This window comes from Hyla sarda, chromosome 2 (assembly GCF_029499605.1).
Source record: "Hyla sarda isolate aHylSar1 chromosome 2, aHylSar1.hap1, whole genome shotgun sequence".
Taxonomy (NCBI): Eukaryota; Metazoa; Chordata; class Amphibia; order Anura; family Hylidae; genus Hyla; species Hyla sarda.
In genome coordinates, this window is record NC_079190.1 from 176281037 (window position 1) to 176297796 (window position 16760).

The 16760-nt window shown below is 40.4% G+C and overlaps 1 long non-coding RNA gene across 1 annotated transcript; it reads left to right on the forward strand.

Moving 5' to 3' along the window:
* Nucleotides 1-9833: 9833 nt before the first annotated feature.
* Nucleotides 9834-14932, forward strand: LOC130355535 (uncharacterized). The gene is made up of 3 exons (XR_008888567.1): nucleotides 9834-9878; nucleotides 14351-14445; nucleotides 14747-14932. It is a non-coding gene; the product is annotated as an uncharacterized LOC130355535 (long non-coding RNA).
* Nucleotides 14933-16760: the final 1828 nt, after the last annotated feature.

Sequence of the window (16760 nt, forward strand, 5' to 3'; positions counted from 1 at the left end):
TTATTATTACTACAGCACCATTGAAGGCCTTGGCCATTCAAGAAAAAAAAAAAATTTCTTTATCCTGTGTGGTGTCTAAATTATTACTCACATTACATTATTTTTATTTCCACTTTTTTTTTTTGTCCACATCTTGGGGGAGATTTATCAAAACCTGTCCAGAGGAGAAGTTGCCCAGTTACCCATAGCAACCAATCAGCTTGCTTCTTTCATTTTTAAACAAGGCCTGTGCTAAATGAAAGAAGCGATCTGACTGGTTGCTATGGGCAACTGTGCAACTTTTCCTCTGCACAGGTTTTGATAAATCTGCCCCCTTGTCCACAGTGCTCTCTGCTGACACCTTTGTCCATATTAGGAACTGTCCAGAGCAGCAGGAACTTTGCTATGATAATTTTTATTCTAATCTGGACAGTTCCTGGCTGACATGTACAGAGGTGTCAGCAGAGAGAGCCCTGTGGTCAGACTGGAGAGAAATGAAAAAAAAATACACTGACTTATATTTTCTATTGGCATGTACACTATTCTGCACAGATTTGATGTACTGCATATTATGCTGCAGATTTCAATATCTGCAAAAAATAATGTACGTGTGAATAGACCATTATGCCTCTGGAATATTTGCTCCATTCATTTACTAGGGGTCCCTCTAGTGGCCGAGGCACTGTAAAGCACAACTGTTATAAAGAAAATTGATGGGATTTTAAGTTACTCACCAGTGATTTGCTGAAAGAAGCTCCTTTTTTTCACCCACTTCAAGGTCCAGCAATAGGATTCCTAAATCCTGAAAGAAAGATGGAAAGGTATAAATTAAACTAAAATTAATAATGGGATATTAGGAGGGAAGGGGATGATTGACAGACCACTCACCTGTTTGAAGGGGCTGTTAAGCTTGTCACTTGCTTCACTTTTAAACAACTGGTAGTAACGGGAAAACATTCCAACTTGTTAACGAAACTTGAACTCAACGGTAACTGCAGTGTTCAACTTTTTAACGTGTTTCAAAGTTTAGGGCTGGGTACCCTAACTTTGGCAAATTGACTTTTAAAAAAGTAATCTGCTCCATGAGCTGAGGGGCCAGTTGAGAACACTGTGGGCATAGAATGTTCCCGGGGACAGAAAATACTGGCTCACTTTGCACAGAGGTTGGGGGGCAGGACAGGACCTCCTGGGCCACCATGCTTAGAGCAGGCCAAATAGCCCTCCTTTTGTCCCAATATTTCATGGCATCGGCAGTGGGTAATATATGTGGTTCCGACACATAATTTTTGACCATGTCTGCCACCTTGTCTCTTGGTATCCGGCAGGGTTGTCTGGTTTGTCCAACCAGGCTTTGCAATGTCTCTGCCCAAAAGTCTGCAGCTCTTGAGGAGGGTGCAGCAGTGTTGCTGATGGTTGCTGAGATTTCAGCAGGCTCATCTTCCTCTGCTTCTTCCTCTTCATCATCCCTCTCTTGTCCCACATCCAATAGTGTCTGTCTGTCACACACCTTGGTGATTAATTTGTCCCTCCAGCTTGTTAGGGCATTTGCTTGGAAAGCCATTTTGCCCTTAATCCGAGGGTCACACATGGTGGCTAGCATTAGCTCAGGGCAAGTGTCCGTCAGCTCTTTGATCCTACGCTTTAGTTGGACCTGGAGTCTCCTTACCAGTGTGGCAAAATCACCAACTATATAGCCTCCAGTCAACTTCTCTCTGTTATTCAGGAAGGCATCCATTTTGTTTAACAGATGAGTAAAGAGAGGGATGACTTGCGCCAAACTTGCTTTCTCCTGGCTTAAGTTTTCCATGACCGCACGAAAGGGGCTAAGTACAGCCACCACCTGAGCAACTAAGGCCCACTCCTCCCTGCCAAATGCTCTGGTGATGCCAATATAATTTTCATGGGACATTGCATGTATGGGTTTCTGCTGCTCTAGGATTCTTTCCAGCATTTCTAGTGTGGAATTCCACCGGACGCTAACATCCTGTTTCAGTCTGTGTTGAGGAACACCTGCCTTACTCCTCTCCCGTCTGAGTAAGTGGCTGTCTTTAACACTCCGGTGAAAATGCCCTGCAATTTTTCTGCATGAATCCAGAACTCCTGTGAGCTTTGTGTTGCTCTCTGAGGTGTCTTCCAAACCGGCCTTCACCACAACATGGAGGAAATGTGCAGAGCATCGCACACCCACAAAGTTGCCATCACACAATGCCTTTATCATGTTGGCTGCACCGTCAGTCACCACGAAAACCATCTTCGGATGTGTATCTCCGTGTTCCCCAAGCCATTCTTCCACCATTTTTTTAAGTGCTCTGGTAATGTTTTGAGAGCTGTGCTGCTCATCCAATACCTCCGCATGGAGGAGGAATGAGCAGTGGCCCTGATTTGTATTCTCAACACCAGCCCCTGTGCTTCTTGGACCTGATTTGGTTTGGGCAAGTTCAGTGACAATGGGCTGCCACCAGTGTGCGGTCAATGATAAGAAAGCATCCTGGCCACTGGGAGCACTCCTGTCAGGATCCGAATGGGTATACTGTGAGGATACTGGTGGTGGATCCTCTGTGTCAGTGGGGTGATGACGTGGGCCGTATCAGGGGAACGGAGTCTAAGGGGTTACTGGTTTTCACCAGAGCCCGCCGCAAAGCGGGATGGACTTGCAGCGGCAGGTAACCCCCAGTTCATTCCACCCGATAGTGACTTAACCCCAACTGACGGCTGAGACAGGCGCGGTACAAGGGATTAGGCAAGAGCAATGTCGGACGTAGCAGAAGGTCAGGGCAGGCAGCAAGGATCGTAGTCAGGAGCAACGGCAGAGGGTCTGGAACACTGGCTTGGGACATACACAGGAAACGCTTTCACTGGCACTGAGGCAACAAGATCCGGCAATGCTGGGAAGGGGAAGTGGGTTTTTACAATGAGGGGACAGGTGTGAGTGCTGATTGGGCCAGGCGACCTAGGGAGCGGGGCCGCGTGTGCCAGGACTGAGCCGACGGAGGACAGGACAGGTGAGGGTATTGGGATGCGAGCCGCGAGCGGGCGCGTCCCGCTACGCGGGTCGCATCCCTGCCGGTAACACTGATGCAGTGCTCCCGGTCAGTGGGTCTGACCGGGGCGCTGCATGAAGGTGAACACCGCGAGCGCTCCGGGGAGGAGCAGGGACCCAGAGCGCTCGGCGTAACAACTCCACAGGTCAGTGGTTAGATGTACAGACTGTCCAGCAGCTTTGCCCAGCTCCTCTTTTAGCAGATCCACACACGATTTATACAAAGCAGGTACTATACTTCTGCTGAATGTGGCACATGATGGCACAATATATTGGGGTGCAAGTGCATTTAAAAGGTTCCCCTTCCACCATGTTAAATGGAGCCCCCCCAACGGCTATGAGCTCACCTATAAGGCGGGTAATCTTGCGGGACTGTTGGCGGGAAATCCCCCTGGGATGAAAACCAGTAAACTGTTCTATGGTGGACTGGTTTCCTTTACTGGGATGAACAACAGCTTTAGCTCCTGCCCCTTTTCCAGGTAATCTTAGGTTGAACTCATAGTAGCACTGGAACTAGCACTACTACTTCCCTTTTTTTTACTTGGTGGAGCTGCCAAACCACTTTCTTCTCTCATCAACACTGCCTTGGGGTGTGTCTTCAGATGGTTATTCATTCCTGCATTGGTGAGATGCCCCAAGACTTTGCCACGACTTACTTCCTTGCCACATAGCTTACATTTGGCCAAGCGACCATCCCCAACTGTTATAAAATGCTCCCATACCTTAGATTTGCGGTTACCACTGACACTGGGTTGTGCTGATGGGGAAAGTTTTTCTGGAAGGGGAGTGCTCTTGGAAGCAGTAGCTAAAGTCCTTGTACTGGTGACAGTGGCAGTCTTTGCATGGGAGGGTGTATCCATTACAACTATGGAGCCAGAGGAGGATGGTGATGATGGAGATTCTTGATAGTCATCATCAATGTCATGTATGAATAGTAGTGGCGAAAAAAGGTTTATCTGGTGCAATACTGGACCATGGTACCTCCTCTTCTACAATGCCAATGTTCACATCTGCAAGGGCTGGACTGACATGCATGATGTTGTCTATTTCTGTGTCAGAGCCTTCTTGATGGACATTTAGGGCCACCTCAGCATCAGCATTTCAGATGTCTTTGTTTGGTTGCCTAGAAGTATGGCCACTGGAAGACTTGGCAGCAGGCCTTGCTGATGTCCTCTTGCAAAAAATGGCAGCTGTTACCTTTGGCTTCTTGGCAACATCTTGTCCTCTAGCTGTCTCTGTGTCACTGGGGAAGTCTTCCTCAGGGGAGCTGTCCATCTCTACCAACACTGAGTCACTGTTAACACCAGTAAAACTTTCACAGGAATAAAGAAAAGTTCCTCAATGTCTGTGAAAAACACAGGATGTAGAAGGACAACCCGATTGGCTGACTAGTGTCATGTGACAACAAACTCTGTAGACCAATCAAATAAATGGAGAAAATTTTTTCTTAGTTTCGATTTCGTTAACTAATAACGAATGCATTCCGTAATTAACGAATGCATTCCGTAAGTAACGAATGCGTTAGTTATTTACAGACTGCATTATTTGTGAACAAGAGTCAATATTTGTAATTATCGAATGCATATGTTAATCTGCATTCGGACCTTAACGAATATCGTCAGATTGGCATTCGTTAACACAGCGTTTTCGGAGAGACCCGATATTTTATGTTCGGCACCTTTTGAATATCGTCAGCATTCGTTAATGAGGTGTTTTCGGAAACATTCGATATTTCATGCTCATTTTTCGGGATCGTCCGAAAGTAACGGAAATCACACTTTTAGTTATTTTAGCGATTTGTTCCGAAACGAAATGCACATGTCTAGTATTTTAGCAGCTGCTCTCTTGATCCGATGCATGGATCTGGAAGAAATCTTCCTCAATGTGCCTTTATCTACATGAACCCTTCTGTGCTCTGAATCATCCACAAATCTCTTAATAGTGCGATGATCACGCTTAAGTTTTCGTGAAATATCAAATGTCTCTATACCTCATCCAAGGCATTGAACTTTTCACTCTTTTTGTTAACATATTTTCTTTCTTATATTGCTTGAAAATGGTGCTCTGCTTAATAATGTGAAACACCCACCTTAAGTAGTTTTTTTCCTTAAATTGGGCTCACCTGCCAATCTATCACAGGTGTCCGAGATTGTTTTCAGTGATCAAAAGAGCCCTGAGACACAATGCCATCCATGAGTTAAACTGAAAAACTAAATATTTAATCTTTGTGATACTTTAATATAATTTGCATAATAATTTGGAACAGGGTGTATAGTGACAAATCACTTCTGTGTTGACAAGCCCTGTAGGTATATTAGTGCCACTTGAATACGCTTTGGGGGTGGGTGACACTGATCGCTACACCTCACTGGCTACTGTAGCTTGTTCAGGAACACTATTCAATTCAGGTATATGTAGGTATGAGCCTTGAAAAAGGGTTTGGATTTGTGGTAGCAAAAGATGAGCCCTTCAGAGGCTGTGATTAGGATGTCCCCTTATATGCTGTTTTGATGTATAGGAGCCCCTATAGGATTCTTGCATGGGGATGGAATCCAGTACACAAACACAAGGGGGAGATTTATCAAAACCTGTCCAGAGGAAAAGTTGCTGCGTTGCCCATAGCAACCAATCAGCTCGTTTCTTTCATTTTTCAGAGGCCTTGTTAAAAATGAAAGAAGCAATTGGTGGCTATGGGAAAATCAGCAACTTTTCCTCTGGACAGGTTTTGATAAATCTCCCCCAAGGTCTCTATTTCTAATCTGTATCTCTCTATCTTTCTAATCACTATCTGTCCCTATATCTGTGTCTCCCTCACTCTCTATCCAGCAGCACCGATGCTCTGAATGCAGTGGGTGACATCACTACCCTCTTATATGTGTTAACATGTGCCCCCCCCCCCCCTCTTGCAGTGTTCAATTGGCCTTTGTGCTGATTGACACAGTAAGCAGCAAATCACATGATAGATCTGGGTTATCATGTGATATGCTGATGTCCCGCCCCCTGCTTCTTTTATCCGCCAAAAAAAAAAAAAAAACATGCTTCCATGTTGTTTTGCTCTATTTACCGGCTCGCCAAACCGTCAAAAGCTCTAGTGTCCGCCAAGTCAGAGAAATCCTAAAGTTCAGGTCGATTCGCTGGATTGGGCTCGCTAATCTCTAATCACAATTTACAGAACTTAAAGTATCTACAGCTGAGTGCCACACACCAATGGACACCCTCAGTGATCTTTTGGAGTTCATATCTCAGTGGGTCAAAGCTTGTTTGGACTTCACAAGGGGTACCTACAAAATGTAATGATTGATCAGTGTACAGTTTGAAAGTTTGATGGTATCTGGAGGGACTTTTTAAGATATGTTTATTGACCACTAAGGTGCAGGTGGATTCCTTAGAACATGCTTACACATAACTAATTATCCATACATTTACAGAATATAGCACTACATGTGCTTTTCATTTTGTTTCTCTATTCATACAAATGGGCTTAGGGAGTATCCCATGCATTTAAATGTTCTTTCCGTGAAGTCGTGTAGCAATACCTACAGTTATTTCTGTAGCTGGTAACTGCTGGTTTTCAGGCAGAGTGAGTAATTGGGTGCTGGTACATCCACAATTGCTACTGTAACTGTGGAATAATTGCATATCTCTTCCTGCTTTTTTTCAAATTGCAGATATTATGAAATATACTGTAGATGAGAGGATATTGGTGCTTGTAAACCATTTCCATTGAAACAATCTGCCTATAACAACTTATGGGAAGTGCTATGCTAAGAAACAATAAAAGATAGAACTTTAAAAATTAACAAAACTGTTTTTTTTTTTTTTTGCGTATGAGATGCCATGCTAGTAAAGTTATTACATCTTTTTTAAAAGCACCAACATTACAACGAAGAATTTAAAAAATACATTATTGTTAACTCATTAAATTAATCTATCATATCCTTGGTATTTTAAAGTATCTGTATGTTCTGCATGTTAACATTGACAATATAAAATGATGTAATACAAATATTTTGAATCAGATATCAATAAGTATCTATTAGAAGGTTTATAGTCCATTAAAGGAGATCTGCAGCCATAGACACTTATCCCCTACCCACAGGACAGAGGATAAGTGTCTGATCCAATCTCCTGTATGGGCCCCCCGCTCTGCTGACACGCCCTGTCCATGTATCTCTATGGAAGAGGTGAAAATGCAGAGTCCATGCATCCCCGCCTTTCCCATAGAGCTGTATGGAGGGAGCGTGTCGTTGACCTCAGTTAGGTCGATCACATGCTCATTAGCTGCGCAGAGCCAGAGTAATGCCAGCTCCCTGTACAGGAGATTGTGGAGGGTCCCAGCGGCCGGCCCCCCACAATCAGACACTTATCCCCTATCCGCATAGATAAGTGTCTGTGGCTGCAGTATTTTTAAAATGAACAACATATAAAGCTGACAGTCCATGCCAGTGTGTACAGCTTCTTCAGGAAGACAAGGAGACCACTCCCAGAAGTAGTGACCTGGTAATCCCCTGCAGCAAAGACCAGATCCTCACAAGAGAGGGTAAATGGTGAAAACTGGGGCTATTTAGATAATGACCTAGGGAGTACCCCAAAGTCAAATGTGTTGTATCTACACCAATTGGCCATTATACTATATAGGTCAATTTAAAAAAATGTTTGTGGCTTTTAATGTGAGATGAAGTCATTGTAATTGAAATAACATTTACTTTCCATTTAATGCCAATTTAAATCTATGACACTCACTAGAGAATGTCATAATTATTTTCACTTTTGTTAAGTGCCAGAAAAGAAGGTACAGTATGGCTTTAAAGAACTATATGAGTGATGGATTATGCTACTTGTACTTGTACTGAGCTATTAAATGTTCACCTTTATTTTTTTTAATTAATATATTGTACTTACTGTGGTATTTAAAAAAGTTTTCAAAAGGTCTTTATCAATAATATTTTTTTCTGCAGCCCTTGAGATCTATCAGACCAACTGTCTGACTACTTGATCTCCAACCTCTCTCTCTCATCCCCTGAATTAATTTCTGAGTTGATTTATGACTAAATCAAAAGGCGATGTTCAATAATGGTGGCAACAGATGTATCTGTAAATCTTCTGTGCTGCTGTGTGGAACCACACCAAAGAACAGGGTCTAAAGAGATCCTGGTGGTTTACCCTTAAAGGGGTACTCCGGTGGAAAACTTTTTTTAAATGGACTGGTGCCAGAAAGTTAAACAGATTTGTAAATGACTTCTATTAAAAAATCTTCATCCATTTAGTACTTTTTAGCAGCTGTATGCTACAGAGAAAATTATTTACTTTTTGAATTTCTTTTTTCTTTTGCTATGGGGATTTTCTCCAGCTCTGGACAGTTCCTGATATGGGCATCAGGTGTCAGCAGAGAACACTGTGGACAAGACAAACAAGAAATTCTAAAAAATTAAGATTTTCCTCTGTAGTATACAGCTGCTAAAAAGTACTGAAAGGATTAAGATTTTTTAATAGAAGTAATTTACAAATCTGTTTAACTTTCTGGCACCAGTTGATTAAAAAAAAAAGTTTTCCACCGGAGTACCCCTTTAACTCCCACAAGGGAGTATGAACTTTTGCAGCAAGGAATTCCCAGGTCACTACTTTCAAGAAGGCAATGATTGGCAGCTGCTGAGATGGATATACAGTACCAGAGGATGTAGCAAAGGCATAATTGTTCAAGCAGTAGGTTAAGCAGATACAGGAGATAGACAACAGGTCCAACAACAGGCAGATTTCACTCAGAATCAGATAATAACTTACAAGCACATGTGACAGAAGAATGGTGAAATAACAAGCTGTGTCAATAAATAACCAATGTATTTCTAGTTAAGGTTAGAACCTTCAAGCTGATGAGGCAGGAATCAATAACTTAAAATAGGTGCATTAGAGCCAGGTTTGAATAAGGAATGCAAAGTGGGGTGTGCACTGGCCCTTTAATTGTAAAGAGCCAGTGCATGTGTACACTAGGACCCAACAGTTGAGTGGTAGCAGTTGGAAGCCCATTATTGCCCAGAGCGGAGAGAAGCTGGTTAGTAAGTAAAATAGGAAAGAGGTTAGTATGCAGCGGTGGTCAGGGACTGACAGTGGTTTTGACCAATAACAATCACTATCACTCAGAAGGCGGATTGTAGACCAGACAGTTGTCAGTGTGTAGATAAAGCCGCCTAATTATGTATTCTAAGGCTGGACAGGGAAGTGACCCTAATAAATATCTATGAGCTGCCAATTCAGTAGGATATCAGTGCAGAATGCTGAAAAAAATCATAAAGTGCAGACAATAACTATATAATTCCAACATAAATGGTCTAAACACATAGAAAAAGAAGATTTTTGTGAAAGTTGATCTTTTGAAATTCATTTCACCCCCCCTGGATATTGCTTCCTCTATTCAGAGATCAAGCTATCCACTCACTGTCATTTTTGAAACATTGTAGTAAATCATATGTTAAGTGCAACACCATTTTCTGTAAAATTTTAGTTTGACTAAGGGATCTTCTCACAGAGAAGATTGAAGCATCATATGTCAAGAAGATGAAAACTATATAGCTATGAGAGTGAAACAACTTGTCAAACAATCTTCTTAGCTGACACTTTTTGAGTGTTAATACCATGTACGTTAGATGTCTTTCTGACAGCAAATTGCAGGGTTCTGATCTGAAGAGTATTAAGACTTCATACTTTTTTGACTAGTTCTAAACAAAGTTCTTCAGTACTTATGAGGTTAACCACAGACTTGTTATCAGTCTGACTTCTTGTCTGTATAGAAATGACAATTTTCTGTTCTGTTGTGCCAGATCATACTTGAAGGTTTGGATTTCTGGAAAAGATATACAAAAAGGTAACATACAACTTATATTTGTTTAGCTGTTAACAATTGATAATTTACATATTTTTACTTAAGAGAAGGCCGAAACATTACATTGCACAGAATTGAACCAATACTGCAGTTTATAGATTGTATTTACTGATCAGACCACAGCTAGGAGAAACAAAAATTGCAATAGTAAATAAATGCTAAATATGCATGTAAAAAGATACTTAGATTATATGAAATATATAATGCATGCAAGGTATGTAAGATAAACTGTTTTATATGTGCATTGTCTTTATTGGTTTGAATCATTTCATTGTGATGTATAGCTATTTGCATGCTATATGGCATGTATACATTCATTACCGTCAACATACTGCCATAAGTTGACTTTGCATATGGCTAATAAATAGACACTGTGTGTAAATTAGACTGCATACAACGGTTCATTAGTGGTATATATATCGGGAAGATTTACCAATGCTTACCCCCACAGAAGGATCCAAAGTATAGATTAGGCGTACGGTACAGTAGCATCCATTGTCCATAGGGTCCCATGGTAAAAATAACATATATATATATATATATATATATATATATATATATATATATATAAATACAGTACACTTTCTATGTAATGTCCCTCTGTGTCAGAAAATAAAGTCTGCTTCACTTTCCTATACGCTCAAACACATATCCAATGCATGAATAATGTTGTTTTTTTTAGATATGTTTCACTTATATGCTAGGATCTTAGCAAGGTGTATGTTTTAGTATTATTATTATTATTATTATTATTATTATTATTATTACATTGCAATGGACTGTAATTTGGTTTCAGTTTTGGGTTCAATTGTTTTATAAAAAAAACTATTAAAATGTTTTACATTAATAACATGTTACATTCTGTTATCAAACAGACACAGAACAAACAGACACGGAATAAGGCTACCATATTGTGCAGTACATTGAGGGGAGCTTCAAAAACTACATTAGAATTACTACAAAATGATGTGTTGGCGGGGTGTGAGGTACAGGGCAGATGTTGTTACCCTAGGGGCAGATGGCATTAACCCCTTGTATTCATGATGCCAGGGTGTGGTTTAGCCTATAACCACCCGAAGGTATACTGCTGGATCCTGGGCTAGGCACGGGGGCAATAAAGACTCGGACACCAAGTTACGGACAATGGTAGCTTTACTGAGGGTAGACAGTTGGTAAAGTCTATACAGTTCAGGGCCTAAGGAGGTGACCAGTGATGCAGAGACTTTAAGGGCTTGCTGGGACTTTTAGTAGGACTGGACTATTTGGTACAGGCCACGCTGACTTGACAGATGACAGGGACTGACTTGACTTGACTCATAAAGCTGTGACTTTAGCTTACTTGAATTGATGGTGGCTGCAGGACTTGACTCCAACACTCTGGACACACACACTAGGCACGACTGCACTTGTCCTCAGCAGGAAGCAAGAACAGAGCTCAAAGAGAAAGAAGCTAGCTCCACCCAGGGCTTATATGGGGGAGACTAGCAGGGAGCCCATAGGTCACTCTTGGGATCCTCTGGTCACTGGTACCTCCTGAGTAACAATCACATGACATATCACATTGTATAACTCTTAAAGCAACATTACATTTTATAACACTTATACAACATATTTACAATGGGGAAACAAGTGCAGGGGACACTCAAGGAGGCTGTCTGACAGGACAGCAGAAGCACGGGGTAACACCTCCCATACTGGGCCACCACAATGACATCTGGTATTAAGATCATTCACAATGTTTGTGCATAACAAATTAAAACATGTCATTCAAACATACACAATGTTATCTAGGAGCATGCTATTTGATTTATACAGTATCTTATATGTATAGTTTCCTATGTATAAAGTTTATGTAAGTAGTTAGTTATACTCTCTTGTGTACAGGAAATTCATTTGAGCCTATTGTGTAGTCTAAAAGAAAAATTGACCGAGATAATTTTATATGAAGATAGCTGATAGATAGATAGATAGATAGATAGAATAGTTATTGTGTAATTTTATGTCTGATACTTGTCTTTGTTTGTACCCCATGATTGTAAGCGCTGCGGAATCTGTAGGCACTATATAAATAAATAAATAAATAAATAGATAGATAGATTTTGATTGCATTTATGCCCTAAGATATACAGTTACATTGCAGAGATGATATGCAGGCTCAGGAGCGGTGCCAGCACTATCTAAAGCTGATGCCAGACACACTGCTGTCACATAATATACAGGATTGGAGCTAGCTATTTATCCATTGGGGCATCTAAGTAGTTTAAAGGGGTATTCCAGGTTTATACTATTTTTAAGTTATTAGCCCCTGATGCTAAGTTATGTAACTTTGAAATTAACTTGTAGTACCAGTCAGGGGTTGATTGTCCGCTTTTTTTTTTTCTTGTTGATGCCCTTGGAAATTCTGCATTCATCGGCATTAGGGATCAGGATTGTGTCAAATCTTTTCTGGCTTGCAGTGTTGCTGGAGACAATGCCTCATAAATCACAAGATGCCTAGCTGCTTCTCGTCTTGCCTGACAAGCCAGCCCCCTGATGACGTGTGTTGCATATCTATTGTTGAGTGGCATGGCAGGATGTACAGACACACTGGACACATTATAGGGGGGCTGGCTTGTCATTCAAGAGAAGAAGCAGCCAGGTCCCCTTGCGATCAGCTGACTTATGATGGGTTGTCTCAAGCTGCACAGTAAGTAGGGAAAGGCTTGAGATGACCCTAATCCCTAGTGCCAATAAATAAATAAAGAATTTCCAGGGGCGTCAACCCTGAGTGCCACTGACCTGGGGAGGTTCCAAGTTACCTTTCAGTGGCCCCTTGTTAGTGCTCCCCTATTAGAGTATGCCACTGCTATGGGACCCCGCAGCCAGGGGGGCTCAGTCAGGGACCAAATGGCCGCATTCCGAATCCAGATGATATTGATTATTGTAATGTGGGCAGTTGTCCAGACCACCCACTTTATAATCTGCTTGCAAGCCTGGAAATCCAGGACACTTGTCCTGGATCACAAGGCCAATGAGCACCACTTTCGTGTATGTCAAAGACAATTTCAGGCTGTTGCCTAGACCAAGATTGAAGCTTGACTTCTGCCTGATGCAAGCAGTGATGTCACTTGTCATCGCCATCTGCTCTGGAGCAGAGATGGAAGGATTGGACCCAGTTCTGGTTTGTAAGTAAAGAGAGCAGGTAAGTATACATTTTTCTTGTTTTTATTTTTCCTGGTGCCTAATTTGAGGACTATGTTCCTTCTGGGGGAGAGGGGGCTATTCTGGGGACTACCTGGCTACTGTGGGTGGGGGGGCTAATCTGGGGACTATCTGCCTAAGGTGGGGCTAACCCAGGGACTACCTGCCCTGCCGGGTATGGGGGAGGGGGCAGTGGGCTAATCTGGGGTCTACAAATTTACTGGGAAGGCTAATCTGGAAACTTCATGCCTACTGGGGTGGAACAGGCAGACTAAAAGCATAGAAATCAGACCCATGCATGCGCTCATATTGAATTCACATGCAAGACCCAAGCACAGGATCTTTACACAGCTCGCCGCTGGCACGAGCCATGTGTGTCAATCAAACAGGAAATTGGCATGATGTCACGAGGGAGAAGGATCATGGACCCTGAACGACGGCATCAAGAGCACGTATAAGGGTTGGGCATGCATCCTTAGTAGTTTCATTTGTTTAACCAATGTTACAGATACACTTTAAGGGTATGTTCACCCAGCATGTTCGTCAGTAATCAGCAAAAATGCAGCTGCAAAAATACATTTTGACTTTTACAGACTAAAAAGTGTGTGTAACAATAAAATGCACTAGCAAATTATACCCTATGTGACCATACTCATAATGAAATCATGTATCAATCTTATTAGAATGGAAAATTTTAATTTAAATTATTTTAATGTGTTTATTACCCATTTACTACAAACACACCGTATATATGCCATATAGTCTTTCTGTCTTATTCTGGTCGTGCATTTTTTTAAACAATCTTTCCCAGCTCATTCCAATGACAGGAATCAAGCAGAATCAAAAGTTTTGTATTAGCAGCCCCTTGGATGCATGTGCCTTTCAAAAAGTCATAGGGCAGCCCTAACATTACAATGAACCAATTTTATGCTTTAAATCCATAAAACTCCCATATTTCAACATAGTTTTCTACTTATCAATTTACCAATATTCTGAAAGCAGCACTACTATAAGGGATTGAACTTTTGAGAGACAGGGAGATAAGTAGCATTCAAATACTAATGCATTTTTCTTCTAATATGCCTCTCTAGTGTCTTGACTTGAAGCATACACAGATCAAATTTATTATGGATATATCATGTTTAATTATTCTGTCCTTCCTTTCCTGTTTACAGGCTTTTGTGTAGCCTGTCTGATCTGTGCCCTTTGCTGCCTTTTTGGACCATGACCTGACAGTCATTATTATGTCTTTTATCTTCTTTTTTTTTTATTAGACCAATCAGCCGTGACATTTGGCTTTTCAGAGATCCTATCTATTACACTGTCAGTGGAGGAGGCTGATGTACTGTAGGCCAAGTGTCAACATAAGGTGAGGCTGCAAATCAGCCACAATCTAAAGCTAATTACCCTGCCTGGAAGTTAATTAAATACTTGTTAGGAGCAGCAGGATAGATCCTAATTAAAGTTGTCTAATAACAGAGCTCTGACATAAGCTAACACTGAGCCTTCCTACCGTGCTTAAATAATCGTACAAAGGGCAATAATACCTGTCTCATCATGGGGTCTAGGATAACCCTAAAGATGTACATTTATCTGTATTTTTCTCTACTAATTTGCCACATAATGTGCACGGCAAGTCTGTGTTTAATTTACTCACATTTTAATTTCAGTGTCTCAGAAGTCTTCACCAGGGAATTGCTACTTTTCGGCATGACAAGGTTTCGCCTTACAACGCTTAGCCCATTCCCTTGGAAATTGTTAACAAGGGCTTGTTAAAATTAAATTTAAAACACTTACGCACATCTTTTCTATTTAGCTTGTGTTGCAGTGTGTTTAGAGCTCTACATTTAATTTACCAGGAAACTAAGGTTCACTTTTTTGTGTGTGATTTTACTTTTATTTTTTACTGGTTTTATATTAGTAACCTATGTGATGTTTAAATATGTGATGTTAAAAGACAAAAGTATCACAGAAGCAATACCATTGTTGGCTGACTAGGAAAATCATATTTGCATGTTCCGAAAACTTGCAAGTATAAATTTTATGGCTGGTCAATAAAGGTACCACTTGTTGAATTTCGGGCACAGATTCAGGCTTCAATAGGATTCTGATGCACTGTGCAAACTGCCAAATTTTTACCGCATAAATTATAATTCCAGACTTTGTCGAAGGAATGAACATTTCCTTGAACTGCCTTGCTGTCAATGTAGAGGTGCGTGTCCCCACGGTCATAGCGCCGATTAATTCTGGTGGCACCTGCTGCACATGGAATCAGTCCTTATATTTTTATCATGTTTGATACAAAATTATGTAACATCAAATACGTTTTTTCTTTTGGTTAACAGGGCAAAATACTATTTTGTGCCATACATTATCCCACAAAACAATGAACTTGTTAATTTTTTCATGGAATTGCATTGCCATCAATGGGGATAGTCACCCACTTTACAGGAATCAGTCTTTATACTTTTATCTTGTTTGATGCTAAATTAAATTGAAATAGATTTTTTATTTTGGCTAACAGGCTAAGATACTACTTTGCACCATACATTATACAAAAAAAAAAAAAAAACACCACATTATCTGTATTTGCAGATGTGCTTATTATATATTTTTTTCTTTCTTTCACACCATGTATGACATTTATTATCCTCCCTTTGCTTTACATTAAAATATTGTTCACTTGAGAAGGAAATTCTTTACATTTTCTGTAGCAGAGGGTTGTAGATGTAGCAGATAGATATGTATTTACTAGTGTAATTTCCAAGAAATAACATGAAAAATTTGTGTATTTAAAATCCACAGTTGTTGATTTTTCTATGAATCTGCAGCATTATACAATCTGCATTAATCTGGCTTTATTTCAGATTTAGATCTCCCCTTCAATGAGGAAAATCTACAATAAATCCACAGCATATCTGTAACACAAATTGATTTGCTGTGGATTTAAAATCCATACCGCAGGTCAGTTTCTGATCGAATTCTATGCTGCTTTTATTGCCCCAATGTGGATTTGTTAAAATCTCATTCTCTTTGCTGTTACTATAGTACAACATGGATTTACTGTTATGTATCTATCACCCAAACATTGACCTAGATTAACTATTGTTGTAGATTGTTTTCTCATATTTGGATTCTATTTGATTGGGTATTTTTTTTTTACAGATTTACTAATTTGGTCCATGCTTTAGTAAAATTGTGGCACACCGATAAAAAATGGTGCACTGCCCCCAATTAGGTTTAATCAAACCATTATAAAAATACAAAATATGATACAAAAATCCAACAGTAATTTCTCTACACTATTCTGGTGGATTTTTTTCTGACCAATTTAATATTTTTGGCCAAAAAAATAAAAAATTTCTGTAGCTGTAACTTATGGATACAACTACATTATCAGGTTGAAATTGCAATTTGTAATATTGTTCAGTGTCACAACAAAAAAAGTGCACCAAAATTGTGTGGCAAATCCAACACTAAACTGATATGATGAGAAAAATAATTCTAGGCCATTGTCTATACAGAGTAATAATTAGTTACTTGAACCCAAAACATCTTTTCATTTTACAAAATACATGTCAGAAAGGTAACAATTTGAACACCGCATATGATGCTAAATGACACTACTTTCTTATAGACTAAATTGGAATTGATTTATACAAACAAGGAACTAAGTGGTCAAAA